The 23,579-nt window shown below is 35.0% G+C and overlaps 1 long non-coding RNA gene across 2 annotated transcripts in view; it reads left to right on the top strand.

Moving 5' to 3' along the window:
• The window catches only part of LOC112648252 (uncharacterized), a 236,473-nt gene that overhangs the window by 128,894 nt on the left and 84,000 nt on the right, over nt 1–23,579 (top strand). The window contains exons 5-8 of one of the 2 annotated variants that reach the window (XR_007412069.1): nt 1,813–1,880; nt 3,167–3,360; nt 5,844–5,919; nt 12,556–12,659. This is a non-coding gene — a long non-coding RNA (uncharacterized LOC112648252). The remainder of the gene's footprint in view (nt 1–1,812; nt 1,881–3,166; nt 3,361–5,843; nt 5,920–12,555; nt 12,660–23,579) is intronic. The other variant, XR_007412070.1, reaches the window with a different exon arrangement.

Here is a 23,579-nt window from a genome sequence, read left to right as displayed (position 1 = left end):
AGTAAAAGTAAGAAACTCCGACATCTAGTGAGCAGAAGTAAGACATTAATAGATTGATGTTCACCTTAGCTTCTCACTTTGCAGGGGCAGGGGTAGAGCAGAAGTGTTGGTATGGAGTCAGTGTTTGCTCCACATATTCACTGTCCTCACTAAAATGATCCCAAAATCTAAACTTAAAACTGAGCAAGGAATAGGCTAGGAGTATTCATCCTGATATTTAAAAATCTCCATGCAATGACCTTGAACTACATTAAAATCTAGCACACTGTGCTCTTTAAAGAATATTGTGTTTAAGTAAACAAACTATTGTTTAAACAAACTATTATCGGAGTAGAAGACATCCAGTGCTTTCCTTGTATTTTGCCGTAAATACCTTTATTTAAGGTATTTGTCCTTATAATGTTCCACTTCTAAACTGGTTTCTTAGACATAATCCCCATGTCTTCTGAACTATAGTATTGTAAATTCTTTCTCATTTTTATCAGATTTACTGCTGTTATTCTGTAGTGTAATCACATAACTCATCTTTCCCAGTAGATTGCAAGCTTCCTTTGTTTTTGTTTTTTAGTTTATTTGTTGCAAGCTTCTTGAATATAGAGACTACAATTTGTTCACTTTTATCGTTAGAAATGCCTAACTTACTGCTTTCCATGTGATAAAAATTCACAACTCGCTAATTAATTGCTAACTAAGGCAATGAGGCTTTAATGTTTGAGAGTTCATGGGAACCTGTAGTCATGGCAGACAGAGATGAGGGTCAGTAAATGCTTTGAGAATTGCTGCCTGTCTTTAGACTAGGCTGTTTAAGCTTTGGTGAGTCATCTCTCATCTCATTTTTCCTGACCCAGTCCTTCTGCTAATATATAAACAAATGTTATCAATCTCAGGATCCTCAAGCTGGGCTATCATCTACAGGTGAAGTGAAACTATGTTAAAAGAAAAAAAAAGACTTAAGTGAACTATACCATGTTGTCATGTTAACCTATTTTTCACATTCAGGGATAAACAGGTTTGGTCAGGTCAGGTCTGTTCTGGTCAGAAAAAATCCTGCTAGTATAAGTTTGCTACCTTCTTCACTCTGCACTTCCTCTCAGCATTTTCTCTCCATTCCCCTGGTGTTTTGATTCCATACATTGACCTTGTGTGTCTCCCATTGTTGTGACTGTCTAGGGTTATGCTTCACGGGCATTCTGGTCCACTTTAAAGTACCGTACTGTTGTCACCTCTTTAAATCATTCTTGTCTGGAGAATGTTTTCATTTCAAGATATAACATGCTGTATCTATCCCAAAGAGTCTTTTCCTCATGCGACACTTATAAAAATAGTAGAAAAGGTTAATAAAAAAGAAAAATATATTTAAAACACACTAGAATTGGTATAGTAATTTTAGAGGGGTAGAAATTATGTAGGTAGGATTTTTGAATGTAAAAAAGCAGAGGATAAGACTAAGGGGAAGCCACAGCCCTTGGCCAGCAGGGGAAACATAAATAGGAGACATGAAGTGATCTATTTCCTGAGTGGTGGAGCTTGGAGCAAGAGAGGGACCAAAGCAGCAAGAAGTGTGATTAGTGTAGGTGCCAAAGTGATAGTAGTCAGACATGTTGGTCACTGATCACTTCTACTGCTCCAAGTGTTATGAGTAGTAACTGGACTGATTGCCTGCTAGAGGCAGTATACAGTCCAGGATCTTTGATGACAAAGCAGATCTCCAGGCACTGGTGATGTTTTGTGGGAAATTAACAAACGCCCACACCATTAATATTGAGTTTAATATGTTCTTTCCCTTTCTGTCTCTCTCTGAATACATTATAGAATGCAAGGCAAAGGGGGAGGGTGGACCTCTGAACCATCTTCCCAAGAAGGCAGCCTGATCCAAAGGTGTAAGTAAATAGATGTGCAAGGTATCTCAGCTACAAAAGTGGTGACAAAATCAAGGCTTACCATAATTCGTGAAAGAATGCAACACACTGCCATAAATGAAATAGAGTATAGCCAAGGAAAAAGTCAGATGGATACTAGATACTACATTTTGGCAGGGATCAGGGATAATATTTCATCTAAAAATGGGGGGGAGGTCAGGTTCAAGAAAATAGAACTAATTAGAGAGCTTGTACAAAAAAATAAAATTTATAAAAAAATAAAAATTAAGTAGTCAGTAGATGTCATGATATAAAAAATGGGCACAGCAGACAAGAAAATTAATAATATGGAAGATCTTGCTGAGTAATTTTTCAAGAAAATTTCACATAAAGTTAAAGTGTAAAAATAAGAGCATCAAGAACTATAAAGGAACCATTATCATTAGGCTAGTAATATGGGCTATTACATTTAGAAAAAATAAAAATCTAGAAATTTTACATGTGTATCTTATATATAGGTATACATATTATATATTATAATAATGTAGAGGGAGATTCTTTACTATCTTGTTATTTAAATATATAATTATATAGATTTTATATTTGTGATATAGTTAAATAACAAAGTAGGAAAATATCTCTAGACCAAGAACTAGAGAAAGAAGATTACTCAGGCTTTTGGACCACCATTTTCCACTAGAGAAAATGCTTGCTAATTTTAGGAGAAGTAGCAGAGAGTTTGAGAAGTGTTTTTGACATTCATGGGAGGCTATATGATCAAAACATTAACAGTTGGCATGTAAAGTTCATCATGGGTAGAATTCCAGGTAAAATCCCAATACATTAAATTATTCATAAACCAAATATCAACATAATCTAAGGTGCTAAAATCATACATAATATGTTTTCTGTCATAATAAAATTAAGCTGGAAATCAACATCAAAGATCATTAGATGTATTTAGAAAATAAGGCATATACATTGAAGTGTCCACAATGTCAGTGATAACTAAGAATGAATACCAGAAAGCATTTTAAGCTGAATGATAATAAAATATTATGTATTGGAATTTGTGGGATACCGTTAAATCAATGATCAAGAGAAGTTTTATAGAATCAAATGCATATATTTTTAAGATTTCCCCTTCCCAGCTTTATTGAGATATAATTGACGTATAACATTATGTAAGTTTAAGATGTACAGTGTTTTGATTTGCTATACTTAATATACTGCAAAATGATTACTGCCATAGAGTTAGCTAGCATCTTCATCACATCACATAAATTACCATTTCTTTTTTCTTAAAGATCTATTTAGAGAGAAAGAGAAAGTGTGAGCAGAGGGAGGAACAGAGGGAGAGGAAGATAAGCAGAGTCCTGCAGAGTGGAGCCTGAGGTGGGGCTTGATCTCAGGACCCTGAGATCATGACCTGAGCTGAAATCAAGAGTTGCAGATTTAACTGATTGAACCACTCAGGCACCCATACCATTTCTTTTACGTGGTAAGAACATTTAAGATCTACTTTCTTAGCAACTTTAAAGTATATAATACATATTGTTAAGTATAAAGTATTAGGTATAATCATCATGTTGTGTGTTAGCTTCCAAAAACATACTCATCTTGTAACTGAAAGTTTGTACCCTTTGATCAACACCTTCCCATTTCCCCCACCTCTCTGCCTCTAGTAACTATAATTTGGCTTTATTAGATTCCACATGTAATGATAGTGATCTATCTTTGTCTGATTTATTTCACTTAGTGTAGTACCCTTGAGGTTCATCCATATTGTTCCAAAAGATTGTATTTCCTCTTTCTCATGGCTGAATAATATTTCATTATGGATATATATATATCTATATATATATATATATAGATATATATATATCCTACATCTTCTTTACTTTATCTGTTGATGGACATTTAGGTTTTTTCCATATGTGAGTAATGTTATATGAACATTAATGCAACAGAAATGTTGCAGTGAACATAAGAATGCAGAGATCTCTTCAACATCATTAATTAATTTCTTTTGGATATATATCCAGAAGTGGGATTGTTGGATCATATATAGTAGTTCTATTTTTAACTTTTAGAGGAGCCTCCCTACTAGAAGGGATATCTAACTGTGGTTTGGATTTGCATTTCCCTGATGATTAGTGAAGTTGAACAGTATTATTATATAAGCTAAAAAAATAAGATAAATTCTATAGCTCATCTACTGCTCATCTACTGGAATTAGAAATGAGTTTAACAAGGTTGCTGGATACAAGGCTAATATACAAAATATAATTGTATTTCTACATACTGAGCAACACAGATAATAAAGTTAATAGCATACCAGTTTTAACAACATTAAAAAATAATAAATGGCTGAAAAGTAGTCTAACAAAAATATGCAAGGCTCTACCCAGAGAACTGTAAGACACTAGTAAGAAAAATTAGAGACCATAAGTGAATACAGAGAACACCCTTGGGGATCCCTGGGTGTCTCAGCAGTTTAGCACCTGCCTTCAGCCCAAGGTGTGATCCTGGAGTCCCGGGATCAAGTCCCACATCAGGCTCCCTGCATGGAGCCTGCTTCTCCCTCTCTCTGTGTCTCTGCCCTCAACCCCCACCGTGTCTTTCATGAATAAATAAATAATACCTTAAAAAAAAAAAGAGAACACCATTTTTCATGTACCAGAAATTGTTTATATTGTGAAAATATCAAATTACCCCCCAAATTAATCTCAATAAATTTTCATAGATTTTGAAGAGAAATTGAGAGTTTGGTTCTAATATATATATATATTATAATATATATATAAATTCAAATAGCCAAGAAGTGCCAGAATAATCCTCAAAATGAAGGATGATTTGAGAGGGCTTAAATATAGCTAACTATAATACTGAAATAATTAAGGCGAGTATGATTTAGTATAAGTATAAACATATATTCTAATGAAACAGAAAGGAGAGCTTAGAGCTTTCATGAATGGTACAATGAAAGTGTACCATTCATTTTTTTTAATTTAATTTTTTAAAGATTTTATTTATTTGAGAGAGCATGAGTGGGAGGAAGGGTAGAGGAAAAGGGACAAGAAGATTCCCTGCTTAGTGGGGAGTCTGACACAGGACTCAATCCCAGGATCCTGAGATCATGACCTGAGCCGAAGTCAGATGCTTAACCACCTGAACCACCTAGGCACTCATGTGTGATTCATTTAATACAGACACTCATTTAATAATAGAAGTGGCACTATAGAGGAATGCGGAATGGAAAGTCATTTCAATAAATGGTACAGAGTTAGTTGGATATTTATATAGAAACAAAATGTAAACTTGACAGCTATCTCATCCCATATGCACCAGTCAGGGTGTAAGATATCAAGTATTGAAGAAAAAACACAATATAGATATAGAGGAATATCTTTGTAACCTTGGGGCAGAATACAAAGTAAAAGGATTCAAAGATCAGAAATATAAATGAAAAGATTAACTTTTTGGCCTATAGTGACATTAAGAATATCTATTTATGAAACACTAAATAAGTAGGATTCAAGTTGTACTGTGGGAAAAGATATTGGAAGCACAAAACCTGAAAAAATTATATATATACATAGACATAATTCCAAAAGCTATTAAGAAAATAAAGAAAATATATATACTGCTAATAGAAAATGGCAAGAGACTTGAATTACCTACTTTATAAAAGAGAATATTAAAATGGTAAGTGAACATGTGAATGGTAATAGTAATGAACATATGAAATGATGCTCAAATTCATTAGTAATAAAGGAAATGCAATGAAAACCATAGTAAGATATCATTAAGTACCCTCTACAATGTTTAAAACTAAAAATAATATATATATATATATATATATATATATATATATATATACACACTTGTGCTTTCTCTGTTTGTTTCTGTTCAGATTAAGATGTATACATGAAAATTTTCAGGACATTTGGTTTTGATTTTGGTTTGTCTGTATTTCTCTAGAATGGGAACAACTTCCAGAGGTTTAACATCACATCGCATCAGAATCTCTTGTTCTATTTAGTTACTGATGTTAAAGGTAATAGCGAGAGATAGGTCCTATTTTCTGAGGGAGAAGATTTCTATTTTTAATATTTATATTCACTAACAAAAACAGTTAGCTTTTGTTTTTTTTGTTTGTTTTTGTTTTTTTTTTTTAATTTTTTATTTATTTATGATAGTCACAGAGAGAGAGAGAGAGAGAGAGACATAGGCAGAGGGAGAAGCAGGCTTCATGCACCGGGAGCCCGACGTGGGATTCAATCCCGGGTCTCCAGGATCGCGCCCCGGGCCAAAGGCAGGCGCTAAACCACTGCGCCACCCAGGGATCCCAGCAGTTAGCTTTTGAAGAAGAAGTATTCTATAGTCCAGATGGAACATGGTATTAACATTTTACTTTTGATAACTGTTTTAGAAAAATAATATGGTAAGAGTTGATATGGTAGAATTTGCCATCACTGCTAATCAGTTCTAAACACTCTGAAATTGATAGCACCATAGTAGTAATTGATCAAGTAATCAGTTAACTTAGTCCTCTAAACCCCTCAATCCTTTTTCCAATTAAAATGGTTAGAGATTTTCCCCCATTATTACTATTTTTTCCATTGCTAATGAAATGTAGATATTTGTTTTCGTCATGTAGTTATTACCTATATCTATCCAGATGATGCATGCATGAAAGGAAATCATTTGTTATTGTAGCCTAACTTTGGAGGTCCAAATTTTTTTATACAGAGCTACATGGAGAAAACTTGTGTTGTTCGCATTTTTGATTTGCCAGAGAATTCACAAAATTATATATGAAATCAATTTAATTTCTACCTTGTGCGATAAATGTCACAACCAACCAGAATACCTGATTTCGTTATCAGCCCACTTTGCCTTTGGGTTTAAAACTGACTTCCTTTACCTGTTACTCATCATTTATTAAATAACATCAGTAACTTCCAAATATACTTACTATGTACCAGTCACCTCACTCTCAGCCCTCCATTGAGTTATTTATCTGAATTTATGATTATCTTTTTGTTTTGTTTGGTTACAAAAGTGTACAAGTTGAATGAACTAATTTAGAAGTGGGAATGATTGGTCCTCGCTATCCTAAATTGTGAAATTTTATAGAGACTTGGATTGGCAAGTTTTACACAATTTGAGTGTTAGACATCATAAACAAAAGCCCTTTACTTGTTTATATATTTATAATAAGATATACTAATGTATATCTTGATTTACTAGACTTTAGAGGTGAGATCTGTGGTTAACTTTGCATAATCCCAAAAGATTGAGCTGAATAGTAGAGATTTTGGCCACTTTCTGAATATCTATACCAGCCACTTTCAGCCCTGATATCCTGACATTTGTCATTATGAGTTCTGAGACATGTTGTTAGTAACAGAATTAAAGCACTAAAACTTGTCAAAACTTACAGCAAAATGAAGGTCATTCATATACCCTGATTTATGATGATATGCATGTCTTCCCACTTTTTCTTTTCTTTTCCTTCCAGAGTATAGCTAAGTGCACATTAATGTCTGACCTGTTGTCTAACTTGCATTTTATATAATTTATGTAACTCAGTCATAGATGTAAGTAATTAGAATAAGAACAGTGCAAACAGCAATTGTTAACCATATTTACAAAAATTTCTTAACTTGAAACATGAAAATAATCTTAACTTTTACTTTGTCTGTTACACAAAAAGCAAATGATTTATTCCTAAAATCTAGACAAGAGCTATCTTGGAACATGGTGACTGCAGTTCCAAAGAATTATGGTGAAATAATATTAATTTTTTCAATCAAGATCCTTGTATTTTGTTAGCAATATCTCACCACATTAACATATTAGCAGTATCCCATTGCATTGTATTAATATTCATATCATATCAGAATTTATTGTTGCTTATACAGTGTTAAAGTCATATTGCATTAGTGACTTTCATATCAGATTAGCAAAAGTGGATCCTAATAAGACTTTCATATTTAATTACTAAGGTAACAGTTTTGTCTTTCCAAGTCACTTTTAACTCCAGCCCAGAGTGCAAATTGATGAATGTGGTAATAAAGCAATCTTTCTAGCTGAAGATGGATGGCACCTGGGGCCGATGGGGCTGTGAAAAGAGGACTTGAATAAAGGAATGGAGTCACAAGTGGCTGGAAAAAAGTCCCACCTTTTGCCTATGTGGCAGTACTTCTGAAGTGATGTCTTCATAAACTTAAGCTAGAAATAAAACCTAAGCCTTAGTTATTTACACCTCATCCCCGCCATCCTATTCCAGTCCAATGATTTGGGCCACTGAAGAGAGAAAGAGAGGTAGGGAGAGAGAGTGAGGGGAGAGAGAGCACAAGAGAGGCAGGGAGAGAAGCAGAAATGAAAACTGTTCATGAAAGTGATAAGTGGTTTCTATTCCTTAGTATGTTATCTCAGAAATTATTTGAATTTAGAGGACTTTTACCTGGCATTTGGATGAGTAGGGGAGATGATCTTGTTGGGACATACAAATGATTTCAGAGAATCTTCAAAGAGTGCTATGTAATTATTCAAATTAGTAGATTAAACTTAATCTTGATACTTGCTGCAGGATTTAGAAGAGATAGAAGCTATGAACATAGACATATATTGATTTGATCTTATTGATGACCTGGACTGGACTATGGTATTTTCACCTTTTAATCCCAGCACGCATCTCAGCATCCGCTATATCATATGCATTCCATGTGTACTCTTTGAGAAATGGAAAAATCAGTAGAGTTTGTGTGGGAACTGTGAGCCAGGACCAGAGGACAAAGCAGTCATGAATATCACTTGATGGGAAAGGCTGGTATTTCTCCATCAGTTAAGAAAACTTTTATAGCTACATACATAAATGTGTGTGTATGTGCATATGTTTGTGATACATATATAGGTATATAATTGTTTTATATGTCCCTTCTTAGTCATTCGACCTCCAGTGTATTGGACAAACTTCCTAAAATCTCTCCTACATTACCTCTTTTAAACTACAATAGTCTTCTTTCATGGAGTCTAAAGCCCTTCTTTCTTTCTTCAGTTTCTTCTCTCAGTATATTAATTTACTTAATTTTTTTCTAGTTTAAAGGGGAAGAAAACTCATCTTCTTTGACTTGATACTTCCCTTTCATTATCATCTTCCTATTTCTTTTTAAGCCATGTGTTTAAAGATCTAGATATTTATGGTCTCTATGTCATTGCTCTCAGCCTACTAGCTTGTATTCCAAACACTTCATTAAATGTTTCCTCTTGAGATCAACAGTGTTCCCCAAAGTGCTAAACAAAGGGACATTTTTTCAGTGTGTAAGTTCTGACCTTTTAGTCCATTTGACACTTGTTCAAACACAACCTCCTTATTTGATCTTTGATCTCTTAGGCTGTGTGGCACCATTTTATGGTGGCCTTCTGCCTTTTTTCAGTTTGTTTTCCTTCAGCTTTGAGGCTACATCTCCAAATTCTCTTTTTCTCTACAGCCAACCTAACTGGTTGGGCACCATTCCTTTAGTTTAATGATATCAAACTTTAGTGTACATGAAAATCACCCAGTAGTTTTATTAAACCCCAGATTGCTGGGCAATTTGAACTAGTATCCCAAGATCCATTCTTGTTTACTTTTTTCCTAACATTGTACCTTCCTCTTTTATTCAGTCCTCAAGATATCTTATTGATTTTAACTTATAAGTGAGGAAATCTCCTTTCTCCTAGTCTCTTAGACCTCTGCTTGTCTGAATTAAGCAATAGTATCCTATTACAATGTCTTCTTACATCTAGGAAGACAGTGATTAAAATTCGTGTGTGTGTGTGTGTGTGTGTTTTAAATCACAAATCTTTTGATGATTCCCTTTTTTTCCTAAATTTATTCTCAGTCTGTTTAAAAGAAAATACTAGAGAATAGGTAACTTAATGTGATATCTCACAAAGAATTGGTTATTTGATTTTCCAGGACAACAGAAGAATTTAGCTGTATTATCTACTGCTAGGAATTACTCTGGGTTTCTTAGGGAGAGGATAGAAATAGTAAAGTGATACAGAGAAGAACACTGTAATTTTAAAATGTAATTATTACTTTCTGGATAAATTTATATGCTAGATAGTTTATATACATAGAGGTAGATCCACATTTTGTAAGGCCTGAAGCTTACACAGATTGGGGAGCCTGCTTTGAGAAAGTAGATGGAACATTACAGATATAAAATTTCTAGGGCTTCTCCCAGGGTCATGGAGAAAATGAGGGATCCTGAAGCATTAGCTTTATGATCTTCACAGCAGATCTGTCTCTGTAGATACATTTTCACCCTACCCTCTAAAAAATACTGTGGCTATTAGTCCCAGATTACATATTAGGAAATTGAGGTTTACAAAGATTAAATAACTTTAAGGATTTCACTGTGAGAAGAGGTAGAATTGAGGTTAAAATGAAGGTATGTCTAACTCCAGAATCTGTTCTTAATCCCTTCACTTTACCATCCCCACTGTGAGATAAAATTAACCCATCCTTCTTGTAAATACTTACTGATAATGACAGTCTCCTTCTCTCAAAAGCAAGTAATTCTCAATTATAACATTGAATTTTGAATTTTTACTCAGAGCCTTAAAATGTTCTTCACACTGGCAAAAGATGCCAACTATAAATCTTGCTCTTCACCTATATAACATAATCTGCTCTTCCAGGGTGGGCTAATCCTATACTCCAAGCAAAGTTACCTTATATTGTGCTCCATATCCAAGAGTTATCCCTATCTTCCTGGCAGGATCAAGACATGATCCAATGTCCAAACAAAACCTCTTCTTTATACATTATTAAACTCTCCTTCATATCTTTATGGCTCACAAGTCATGATTTTCTTTTTATCATTGTCTTCTAAGGGTATGTTGGTCTAGATACTCATTCCTTTTGCAAGGTGACAGTAGCTATACTTTGACCAGTTCAGAGCTTCACCTATAGTTGTATAATAAGCACCCTGAGGGTAGCAGCTACTTCCTTCTTCTGTTCTTGGTGTTGTCATGCAGACTTGGCCAGGAGGAACCATAAATTAGTACTCAGAAGGGCCATGCTGGTTAGATCGGTTTACCTCTTGCTATTAGGGACCATTATACATTTACATTTTCCTTAGAAAATTATAATTAAAAAATATTGTCAAAGCCTTCAAGTCACTAAAGGACCCAGAGTAGGGGTTCATTTTATTTTAAAATAAAAGTAAATTTGTTTGCCTATTCAGTTGTGAAATTCATGAATCCATTTGATTGAGCAGCTTTTTTATAACTTATTGTTATCTTTTCTGGAATATGTCTCCCACCTGCTGGGCACTTTTTCTTTGGTGGAAAAATAAGAAAATAAAATTGAGTCTGAGATAGAGGGTTAATCATTTCACCTTTATGATAGCTGAAATCTCTCAGATTTCCTTTATTTTCTGCCTTAATAAACTAGTTCCCTCCTCTTCTCACATGGATCTGATCCTGTTGCTTTTGGTGAAGCAGGTGAAGCAGATCTGGTGATCTGGTCATATGGCATCAAAGTCCCCCCTAGTGCAAAACACGATGGAGATTTAGAGACTTTGTCTTTAGGGCCCAACCAAGATACCAGAATCTTTCATAACATTATCTTCTTCCTTTTTAATTTCTTTGCAGAACACTTTCTGAAAATTGAAATCCTTTATCTTAGAGCCAGAGATCTTAGCTTCAACTTAGTTGCCCTTTAAATATGAATAAGAACTGGTGTTGAACGCTACCTATCTTATATTTGCCTGGTCTATTTGACTTCATAATATTTTGTGGTGCTGTTCTTGAAAGCCAGCTTTCTTCTCTTATTCTCAGTGAATAATTTCCTTTGCAGCCTAATGGAATTTATTCCCCTCCCTGCCCCCATCTTCTTGGTTAGATTGAAGTTATAGAGGTTATCAGAATTACAATTTGGATTCATTTCATGTATTTTGGTTAGAAAAGCATTATTTGAATTATCAGCTGTTGTTTCAAAAAATAGGAGTTTATATTATAGTTTCACTTCCCTGTAGTATTTAATCAAGGACTCGTTTTGTCAGTCAGTCAGTTTATTTGCATTTATGTTACACTGTTCAGGCAGGGATGTGTGATTGTGTAACACACAAACACAGATTCTCTCCTCCTGTGCTTCCTATCCTCCTGTCAATGGGCCCCAAAATGGTAAAAATGCCAGAGCAGAGCTGGAAATGAATAAGCACCCATGTGTCTACTTTAAAAATTAACAATATCAAACACTGAAAGACATTCATTGAATGTGAGCTGTGATTAGCACCAATACCCACTATTATGAAAATTTACTTGTACAATGTGATATTTTGAAGCTACATTATTAGCCTGAATTTGCATACCTATATAACCAATTAAAGAGTGTTGATTGGTGTGCTTACTGTTTAGGAGGATTCAAAGAAGTTCTGCCACAGAATTTCCACACAAGCATGCATGAAATATTAACTGTCTGCTATGAACTGCATTGTGTACTCGATTCCCCACCACCACCATTTATATGTTGAAGCCATAAGTCCTCATTTATATGTTGAAGTCTTAAGCCCTTCATGTGACTCCTGGAGATAGGGCCTTTAAGGAGGTGATTTAGGTTAGGTGAGGTCAGAGGATAGAATTAGTTGACTTAAAAGTAAGAGATACCAAAGCTCTCACTCTCTCTGTCCAGGATACAGCATGAAAGCAGCCATCTATCTATAAGCCAGGAAGATTGCTCTCACCAGAACCTGACCATGCTAGCACCCTTATCTCCAATCTCCAGCCTGCAAAATGGTGAGAAAATTAATTTTTGTTGTTTAAGCCACCCAGTTTATAGTTTTTTGTTATGGCAACTTGAACAGATTAATATGCCATCAATATATAGAAAAAATTATAATATTTTCCAGGAAAGTACTATATACCAGGAAGACAGAATAAAAAATTAGAACTGAATGTGGCCTGAGCAGTCTATAATCTCAAAGATGGGTGGGATGTTATCTTGGAGTTAGAAGGTGGATAGAATTTGGCTAGGTAGAGATAAAATCCTTGAAAAAAGCAAAAGGGTGGAAAAGTGTAAGATTTATGTGACGACAATTATGAAATCGATATACTTAGACAAAAATGTTTGTTTAGAGAAATAAGATACAAAGACATAAACGGTAATAAAGGACCTTGAATGACTAACCAGAGGCCATAGTCCCCACTTGATATCTTGGTGATTAAAAAAGAAACTGGAGAAAAAAAAAAAAAAAGAAAAGGAAAGAGTGGACACTTGACTACCCTTAGAGGTAGGCAGCCTGTACCTCACCAACGAGACTAATTGTTGTTACCTCCCTGGAATTATGACAGTAAAGGGACTTGAGATTTTACCCAAGTTTTGCAGGTGAGCTTTCAAGCAGTGCCTCCTACAGGAAGTGCTAGGAAGAGGATTGACACAGACATTAATCTGGGAAGAAAATCTGTGTTGCCTCCAGACATTGTTATAGGAATTGGAGACACCTGGCTTGATATTTGTTCTCTTCTTTGTCCTGTGTTTTATGTTCTGAGACTTGTCTGGTGGTGGAGGGAATAGATGTGAGGAATGACATGCATGTTCCGTTGTTTTCACACAGGAAAACAGTTTTAATCTCACTGGAACATGTAGGTACAGAATGTAATAATGGAAAGAACATCAGATTTGAAGCCAGAAGAACCAGTGGGTGGAGGTTGGATTAGCTACACAGCAGCTCTCTGATCTTGGGCTGGTTTTTTAACCTCTCTGAGTTCAGGTTTCCTCATCTGAAAAGATACCTCATCAGGTTATCATGATTACATAAGCTAACATAAATTAACGAAGTATAATAATGATTACATGATAAATATTTCACAAATGTAAGGGATTTGAAAAAATTCCTCTGCATCTCGCCTCCACTTTGATTTACGTGGTGGTGACAGACCTCCATTTTATGGAGTAGGCTGGATTTATTTTGGAATATCTTTCCCACAAAAAGATAGCTCATCCAAAAGCATCCTCCCAAATGATTAAGTAAATTTTGTTATCAACATGAAATGATTTTCGGACATTAAAATGAAAATCTAAATTATTAATAATGAAGATGATAATACATATCTGTTATTTTGAATAATGTAAATTCCCCCAAAATGTCAAGTACTGTGATTTAATTATTTTTAATAGCATGGTTTCTTCTGAGGATATAAATATGTTAAAATCAATAGTAGCACACATAAATACGTTGTTACTATTAACATCCATTTTTAGAAATGTCGATGATCCCTGATAGTCCTGCTGTCTTTTTATGAAAAGCATCTCCATGAGATAAAGTTCCCAGGCCTAGCCTTCCAGCTTTGTGACTATTCCCCCATGTCCCACTTTGTAAATGTTCATTTGCTTGTAATGGCAATTTATGTCACTGTGCATTATACGGATGGCCTAATTCAAGGCCAGTCATCCAGTGGAGATGTCTTCACTTCGAGGGAAGTTGGTTAATGTTTGGAACCAGGATGTTTTATTGTACCATGTCATTGAACTGTATTTTCTACAATGTCTTTTTACTGACTGCACCTAAAAACATTTCATTATGTTCAATCATATACACTCATTCTCATTAGAAGGCTATCATTTCCCCTGTAGTTATACCTGTCCAATGCCAGTGATGCTTCAGGTTTCTTATACTGAAGTAAGAGAAGTGTTGGTTTTTAAATGAAAATCCTTATTACTCATTAGGTGTCCAGTGGTTTAAATACATGAAATGTGCTATCCTTCATTGAAAGAGACAGTGCCCCTGGTCAGGGCCTAAAAGAGGCAGAAGTACAGTGTGTAAGCTATGGGATTTTTTAGGAGATCCAACAGGCCTCTCCTGGATCTCACCCAACAAGTCTCTTCAATCCCACCTGCATCTCTTTCTTACTGGGAGAATTGATTCTTGGCATGCCTTGGAAATATATTACTGATTTTGTTGATTGATTCATTCTTTTATTTTTATAAAAATCTTGGAGCAAAATTCACACTTTATGGTTTCTCTCTGGTTCTGCAAATTCAAAAATAAATTACTTAGTGTCATTAACATTAAAGAGAATGATCCATACTGGGGATACAGTGTACAAATGATTACAATATAAGATTCTAGAGCCTTCTAAGCTATACAAAGTGCTATGAGAGCACAAGGAAATGCCAGAGACTTCACTGCGAAAGTAACAGATGCACTTGAGAAGGTTAGCAAAGGTGGCCAACTTGACAAGAAAAGCACTGATGACAGTCATATGAATAGCATGTGAAAAGGAGGTGTGAGAGATCCTGACATGTTCAAATAAGAGTGAATAGGTATAAATGGATTTAGCAGCTCTGTGAAAGAGAATTTAAAGGCTATGTGGTAGGTCAGTGTGGGGTGGGATCAAAAATGGGGTGAGGCTCTGGGATGGAGAATGAGTCAGAATTGGATTGAAGTTTATATTATGACTGTTGTTCAGTAATGATAATAACAGTTGCTGTATTTTTGGAGCAATGACATTTTATAAATATCAAAGTTTTCTGCATCAAAATGGCATCATTAAAGTGACTGTCTTGATGTGTAATGTATCTACTGCATACATCCTGAGCCTCTGTTTTCCCTCCTTCTTTTTATCAAGCTGTAGAAAGCATTGAGTTAATTGTTCCAGTCAAAACTGATGATGTGGCATTACTGTCATCAACTCAAAATCATCTGGAAGAATGATTCCTTCTAATACCAGTTTCCTGTCCTGAAAGAACAGCTTGAGATTAAATACTGAAACACCCAAATCAAACTTTCTGTTAAATTTCCTCCAAAATGTATTAGGCTTATGTCTCAGATCTACATAGCACAGACTAATTTATTCATTTAATTACTGAGGGATAAAGTTTGCATGAAATTTACCAAGGATTCGCCAAGAAGTTATTTCCTTAAAAATACAGATTTTCTGGGTACATGCTTGAGATTATTCTAGGTCCAAATCAGTTTACTTGGAAATTTTTTTTTTCATTCTAGAATTCTTGTGATCACTTACTATTGCTTTTATTTTATGGTCTGTATCATACTTTTATTTTTAATTTTTATTGTTTTTATGTATTGAAGTTAGCACAGTAGTATCTTATGAGGGAATCACAGATGCTCCTCTAGATTCTACCTAGGTTCATAAGAAGTAGACTGTCTTATTTGATTTTCAGATTCTCCATCCAGTAGAATATTACTCTTTGCTTTCCCTGCTTTTCTACTAGTAGTGCAGAGAGAAATTTATCATGCTTTTCCAGAAATTTTGCAAATTCTTACCATACATATTTTAAAATTCCAATTTTATACATTGTATCTTTTTTCCTGTTGTTACTTTTCACCTTGTCTTCTTTAGATGTTTATTTTTATTTTATTGTTCCTAAATGCAATACTTATTTTATCATGTATTTTATAGCCTACCTAATATTTATTTGGTAATGAAATGTGATAAGTACGATCATAGAGAATGCAGTTCCTCACAGTACACTAAGCATAAGCAAATAAGATACTGTGCCTCTCCATTTTTTAGTTGAGGCATTGAGGCATCGATGAGGTAACCTGATGGGGAGGATGCTGCCTAACCAGAATTGAAGCTGAGTTCTAGCAGGGAACAGATGGGCATATGCTTATAAGCTGCTAACTTGTCCACAAAGCCCTTTGTTCTATGTATGAGCAGTGCTGCATAATCTAATAAATAGTATCAATAATGATGACAGGAGAAGAAAATTATAACCAATCATGGAAAAAATGCTACCTGTGTTCAGCAAAATCAGGACAGAGAATGGGGCTTGCCATCCACCAGAGAATGCTGGGAGTTAAACAATTAAAGGCTGCTTCTCTAGAGGCTAGAGGCCGTGTCTCCTTCCACATTGCTAATGAAGGATAATTCATTTTACCTCGCCCCCACCTTTAGAAATCAAAGTTCAAGCGTCCGTATCAGACGCATTTGAAAGGCGAGGTCTTCTCTCCCCTTGCAATACTGTGTCTCCTCTTCAGGGAGCATTCTCCTGTTTTATTAATTATTGTGCTTCGATGACATTATTATTCATGGACTAGCATCTCAAAATACTTGACTTACCACTGGGTCTGGAACTAATACTAATAAGTACAAGGCTGAGTACTGGGTGGAGTTGTTGTTTTTTTTTTTTTTTTCCCCTCTCTTCTTTTTCTCTTCTATACACAAAGAGAGGGGTTAGTTTTATTCACAATTAGCTGCCTTACAGTTCTAAACAGAATTTAGCCTTTTGACTCATTAGGAACAGTGCCATGGAGAAATGTACCTCTAGGGCATTTCTAAGAAATGGAAAAAAAAGTCAATTTCAAATTTCCATGGACCACCAAAAGAAAAGACAAAAATAAAGACTTGTCTTATTTGCTATGATTTTAATACAACTTACAATAATATTTATTTTGGAGAGCAGAGAGTTTTTGTTCACTCATATGGAGTCAGTGATTGCAAACATGGCACTGTGTTGGTAAAAAGGATGTTGATATTTGAGGTAAGTTTATAATATAATGAGATTGATTGTTTTAAGCAAATATAGTAGAATATATTCATTCAAAGAACACAAGTCCTCTTCAAAGTAGCCAACATGAAAATCTGTTTTTCAATTAAGAGTAGATTCCCGGGATCCCTGGGTGGCGCAGCGATTTAGCGCCTGCCTTTGGCCCAGGGTGCGATCCTGGAGACCCGGGATCGAATCCCACGTCGGGCTTCTGGTGCATGGAGCCTGCTTCTCCCTCTGCCTATGTCTCTGCCTCTCTCTCTCTCTCTCTCTCTCTGTGACTATCATTAAAAAAAAAAAAAAAAGTAGATTCCCAATTTTCAGCTGTTAACAACAAATAAATAATCCTTTCAGGAAATAGGTTTTGTTTCATAACAGAAAATCTGTCATTTGGTTACCTGTTCTATGACAATAAAAACAAAGTCTGTTTTTAGTTGTTGTTGTTGTTGTTGTTCTGCTATCCAGATTACAATTACTTTGACTCATATTAGTTGGCCCAAGGCCATATAGTGGTAGACTCACCTTCAGTATAACTTCATATTAAAGTGGAGGAAGGGTGAAAGAGGTAGGACCAAGGAGCTTCCTTTTGCTTCTTTTCTTCTTATCAAGAAATTAAAGACCCTCCCACATTTATTCTTTTACATTCTTACAAGGAGTGGGGTCTCACATCTCTCTTAGGTGCAAAGAGGTTGGAAGACGAGGTATATGACTTTTTATTCCAAAATGAGGGAGGTGAGCAAGGGAGAAGGGCCCGGAGATTGGAAATGGTGCTGACCAAAGAAAAGTGTCTACTTAAGCATAGAGTTATTTCAAAAAGGTTTCACTTTTTTCAAGTTGTTCTTTGTTAACTGACTTCATTTTCAGAAACAGACTTTCCTTGTAGTGGACATCATCTCTGCCTTTGTTTAGCATTGTTTAGCAGCTAGCCTAATGCTTCTGAATATATTTATTGAATGAATTAATTCATGAGTCAGTAAATTAACCAACACCGTTTCTCCACTAGTACCTATAGGTGTATTGTATGTGACTTTCAAGCAAAGAGGAATAGATGATGGGCATGTAAAAAAACTGGTAGCTGAAAATGTTAAACAGAGGGAACACTTTTCCTTTTTAGTGGATGAGGTGGTACAAACTGTCATGGAAGGGAGATCAGAGATAGACTGAATAAACCATGCAAACTAATCCAGTTCATGCCCTCCCTGTGTCCCCACAAACTAAGGACATATGCTCCTCACAGTTACCAGGGGCTGCAGCTGGAATCAGAGGCCTGATCCTGTATCCTATTGATCTGTCCCTTGATCACTTTTTTTATTGCTTCCTGAAAGCCCCTTCATACTATTTTGTCTCTAGGTCTGAATACTGGCAGCTTCAGCTGAGAGGAAAGTTTCCTATAAAACTTTAATTAGTTTTTCATTAATTCCTTTTTTTTTAATAAAGATTTTTTTCTTGTTCCTTTCACCTAATACTTATAAGCTACATGTCAATCTCCAAAACGGTACCTCCATCACTGAAATTGCTTGAGCTGCCTGTGAGTTTATTGAAACTCCTGACTTTCAGGAGTTCTCAGTGATTTAATTTTTTAGAAGACTGGGGTTGCCTTTGTATTTCATATCTGGGAAACACCTTGGCTGGAGTCCCTTCTTCCTATGGCTTAATCGAACATCTGCAGAATGATTGAGGGAAGACATTGATCATGAATAAAGGAAGGAGTATGACTCAAATTCTTCTGAAACAGTAATTTCACCACGAGCAATTTAAAAATTAGGTATCCTAGGTAGACTAAGTCACGGCTGGCCCTGGATTTGTGGTTATTTTCTGCCCTTCAGTTTGCACTTCCTCTAATCCCATGTTATCCCCCACCTCACCTGTTTTCTCAGGTCCACCAGTGTTTCCTCTCCCCATTGTCCAAACAAATTATTTAAATTACTGCTGCATGTTATACATTTAGAACTGTCATAATCATTATTGGGGTTAATCAGTTGAGTGATACTATGAATAGGACGACTATGATTACTTCCTTTTAATTGAGTTAGAATAAACTGGGATACGATGAGGTTAAATGGGATCAAGCCAGCAGTGGAGTCAAGACTGACACCCAGGTTTTCTCAATCCTAAATAATGCTATTTCCTACATATGCTAAGCCACAGAGAATCCAAGAAATCTAATGTACTTATTATTTGAAAACAGAGTGCCCCCCACCTAAAAATTGCATTAAATCTAGTGTATCGGGTTCAGTCCCAGTTTGAGCATAAGCTCTATCTGTCCTCTGCAGGGATTCGACTTTTCTAGGCATGTCTGGTAAACTGGCCAAACAGATTCAAGAAGACATTTTGGGGCTTCCTAAACTCTAAGGAGTCTTCTAGAAAATATGGTTTCTTAAGGCGGTTTGCTTACAAGAAAGTCGAAACCCTTTTTTTTTTTTTTTTCTTTTAAACCACTAGGGGGATATAAAATTGTTACAATAAATACTGAAGAAAATCATTCAGTAGGTCCAGCATAAATTCATGATTAGAAACTTTTAGAAAAGTATTCTTAGATGGAAATTTCCTTAAGTTTGTTTTTAAAAAAAAAAGTTTACCTGTAAAAACTCCAATCATCTTAAATGAGGAAACCTTGTAAATCTTTACTTTAGAATAAGGAAGAATATAAAAATAGCATCTATCATTACTTTGATATTTTATGGGGATACTAGCCAGCACAATAAGACAAGAAACAAAAAACCCATAGATTTTAAAAAGGTGGAAATAATACTCTCATTTTTTATATCATATAATTGTTTAAATAGAAAACACAACAGCATAGCAAATTAAAAATCCTATGTATTTGGTAAAATGGCTATATATGAGGTCAATATGTAAAAAATATTAGCATCATAAAATGAGTTGAGGAGAGAAGCCTTTATCCTATACCAAATAATTTTTATAAGATTTAAAGAGATATGTCCACGATAAGAAGGTAGTTCATGACTGGAACATAGCAGTGTTTCCTTCTCCTGGTGAGATTTTAGTATTGCCCTCTGGTGAAGTCTTTCCTTCTGGAGATGAAATCTTTGTCAGGGAGAAGAGTCTGGGGGTAGAAATTGTTTTGCAATAGCTTCTCTTTTTCTTCTTGTGTTAGGGTCACAGTTTTTGGATCCTTCCTAAGCAGTTTGATGGGTTTTTAGGAGAAGAAGCCAGCAAAAGTGTGGGGCCACTATGATGGTATAGTCCCCAGGAGTTTCTGTCATGCTAGTTCACACTCAGGCTCCAATGATTCACCCAAATTTCTCCTTAAGTGTCTTCCAGCTAATGACATCTGGCCATTTTTACTCTAGGTGAGGAAATCCTCAGATTTTATATTTCTCTAGATTGTAAGATGGTAGTTTTTCCTGTAGCCTCAGTTCTCTGAGGAGTCTGAGAAAGTTCTAATACTCAGTTTGTCCAGCTTTTTCTCATTTTAAGAATAGAAATGATGGCTCCCAGGAGCTTTAAATGTTGAATCAGAAACTGAAAATCTGGGCAGCCCGGTGGCTCAGCAGTTTAGTGCCGCCTTCGGCCCAGGGTGTGATCCTGGAGACCTGGGATCGAGGCCCATGTCGGGCTCCCAGCATGGAGCCTGCTTCTCCCTCTGCCTTTGTCTCTGCCTCTCTCCCTCTCTCTCATGAATAAATAAAATCTTAAAAAAAAAGCTCAAAATCTGAACATATATTTCATAATTATACATATGTGATTTTTTCTTTTTATTATTAGTGTGTGGTTTAAACTTAGCTTCATTGTGCTTAGAGTATGTTGAAATTTGCCTTTGTTAGAGTGCTTGATTTTTTTTTGGTAAAATTTCCATATATGCAGGTTAAAATTAATTACTCTCTAGCTGTAAGGTAAAATGTCATATATATGTCATATAATAATATATACATGTCATATATACATAAATGTTGTATAATGACACTTCACCTCAACAACTAGAAATAATTTTACATCCATACACACATGTACATATATATGTGTACATGCACAAATGTATATGTACCTGCATTTATGACATATATGCGTATATGAATATTTATGTAGATAAATAAAATCTACTTTAGACTAAGCCTATTAAAATCTGTATACTTAGAGATTTTATTTCTTATTTAATCCAGGAGTTACACACATTTTAGACATTCATGCTCATTATCACTTAGGCTTTCTTTTATGTCTCTGTGCTACATTCTGAAAAACTTCTCCAAGTCTTTACTGCATTTCATGACTTTACACTAATTCTTTCTTCATCTGTATTTAATATGCTATTAAATCAGTCTGTTAAATATATCATTTTACTTATCACATATAATGTTTTTAGAAATTATATTTGCTTTTTTTTGCTTTATCATTCCTTAGAGTATTCTTCTTTACTGAAAATATTTTCAAGCTTATAATTTATGTTTGAACATAATAATTTTAATTGTTTTATAATTCCTTGAATAAAAATTTAATATATGAAGCCTTTGCAATTTTTTTGTTATGTACAAGTCAGATGTAAACCCATTTTTACAATAGAAACAAAGGAGATTAAACACTTAGAATGAAATTAGTGAAAATGCACAATTGATACAAGGAATAAAGTTCTAAAATACAAAAGGAGACTTGAACAAATGGAAAAACATGCCTTGTTTTAGGATAGGATGACTCAGCATTATAAAGATGTCAGTTCTTTCCAATTAATTTACAAAATTCAATGCAATTTCAATTAAAAATACCAATAAGCCATCTTATGGAAAAACTGATACTAGTTTTTATTGTAGAAACAGATATACAAGAATAGCTAGGAAAGCACTGAAAACTATGAGGGGTATATTAGTTTCTTATAACTATTATTAAAAAAATTACCTAAAACTGGATGGCTTAGAACAATAGAAATTTATTATTTCACAGTTCTGGAGGCCAGAAGAATAAAATCAGTGAACTAACAGAACTGTACTCATCAGGATGTTTCAAGAGAAAATCAGATTCTTGACTCCTATCATCTGTTGGCTGTCAAAATTCTTTGGCTTTTGGTAGCATCTCCCTCTGGTTTTTCTTCATATTGCCTTCTCCTCTGTGTCTGCCTTACAAATCCCTCTGTTGCTTTCTTATAAAAATACTGTAATATCATTTAGGCCACTCAGATAACCCAGTGTAAGCTCCTCCCCTCAATATCTTTAATTTAATTGCATCTTTTCACACGTAAGGTAGTATTCACAGGTTCTGAGGGTTAGGATGGGGTCATATCTTTTTGGGGGGCCACCATTCGGCTAACTACAAGGTTTGAATAGCCTTTTTGGACAGTTAGACATATTATTAAGCTTCTAATTAAATCACATGATGCTGGTACATAAATAGACATACAGACCAGTAAATAAAATGAAAAGTTTAATAGAAGACCCAACTGCATATGGAGATGTATTGTGTGACAAAAATGTCACTTCAAATCATTCAGATAAAGGGAACTTTCTAATAACAATGCTGGGACAATTGAGTAGCCAATTGGAAAAAGTTAAATTTAGGTGCCAATCTTATACTTTCTGTGAAGTTAAGTTCCAAGTTGATTGGAAATCTAATGTATCAAAGGAAAGCATTAAAGTAGCATCATAAAATGTGAGTACATTCCTTTTTAATTGTGTTCAGGGAAATGCTTTCTATAACTGGAAATCAAAGATAATAAAAAGTTGATAAACTTGAATTTATAAAACAAAACTATGAATGACAAGAGATACCATCAGCAAGTAAAAAAATCAGATTAAAAAGTCTTTTTTATAGCAGTTACTCTTAGAAGTGAAATTACCTCTATTTTATATATCTCCAAATAAATAAATCTAACCAGAATATGGTGTTAGTGCTTCAGGTAAAGGCAGTATAAACTACAATTGGATACTATAAGGATAAAGGCATGATGTACTGTACATAAAGGTAGGTATTTAGTCACTAACTGTGTTTCTCTTGGGAATACAGATTAACAGTCATGGCACTAATGGGTACAGTAGAATTGAACAAATAAATATATCAAAGATAATAAGAATTAGTTTAGAGAAAGAAGTTATAGGGATCCCTGGGTGGCACAGCGGTTTGGCGCCTGCCTTTGGCCCAGGGCGCGATCCTGGAGACCCGGGATCGAATCCCACATCGGGCTCCCTGCATGGAGCCCGCTTCTCCCTCTGCCTGTGTCTCTGCCTCTCTCTCTCTCTCTGTGACTATCATGAATA

Source organism: Canis lupus, chromosome 7 (genome assembly GCF_003254725.2).
Source record: "Canis lupus dingo isolate Sandy chromosome 7, ASM325472v2, whole genome shotgun sequence".
Classification (NCBI taxonomy): Eukaryota; Metazoa; Chordata; class Mammalia; order Carnivora; family Canidae; genus Canis; species Canis lupus.
This window is presented reverse-complemented; position numbering and strand designations above follow the sequence as displayed.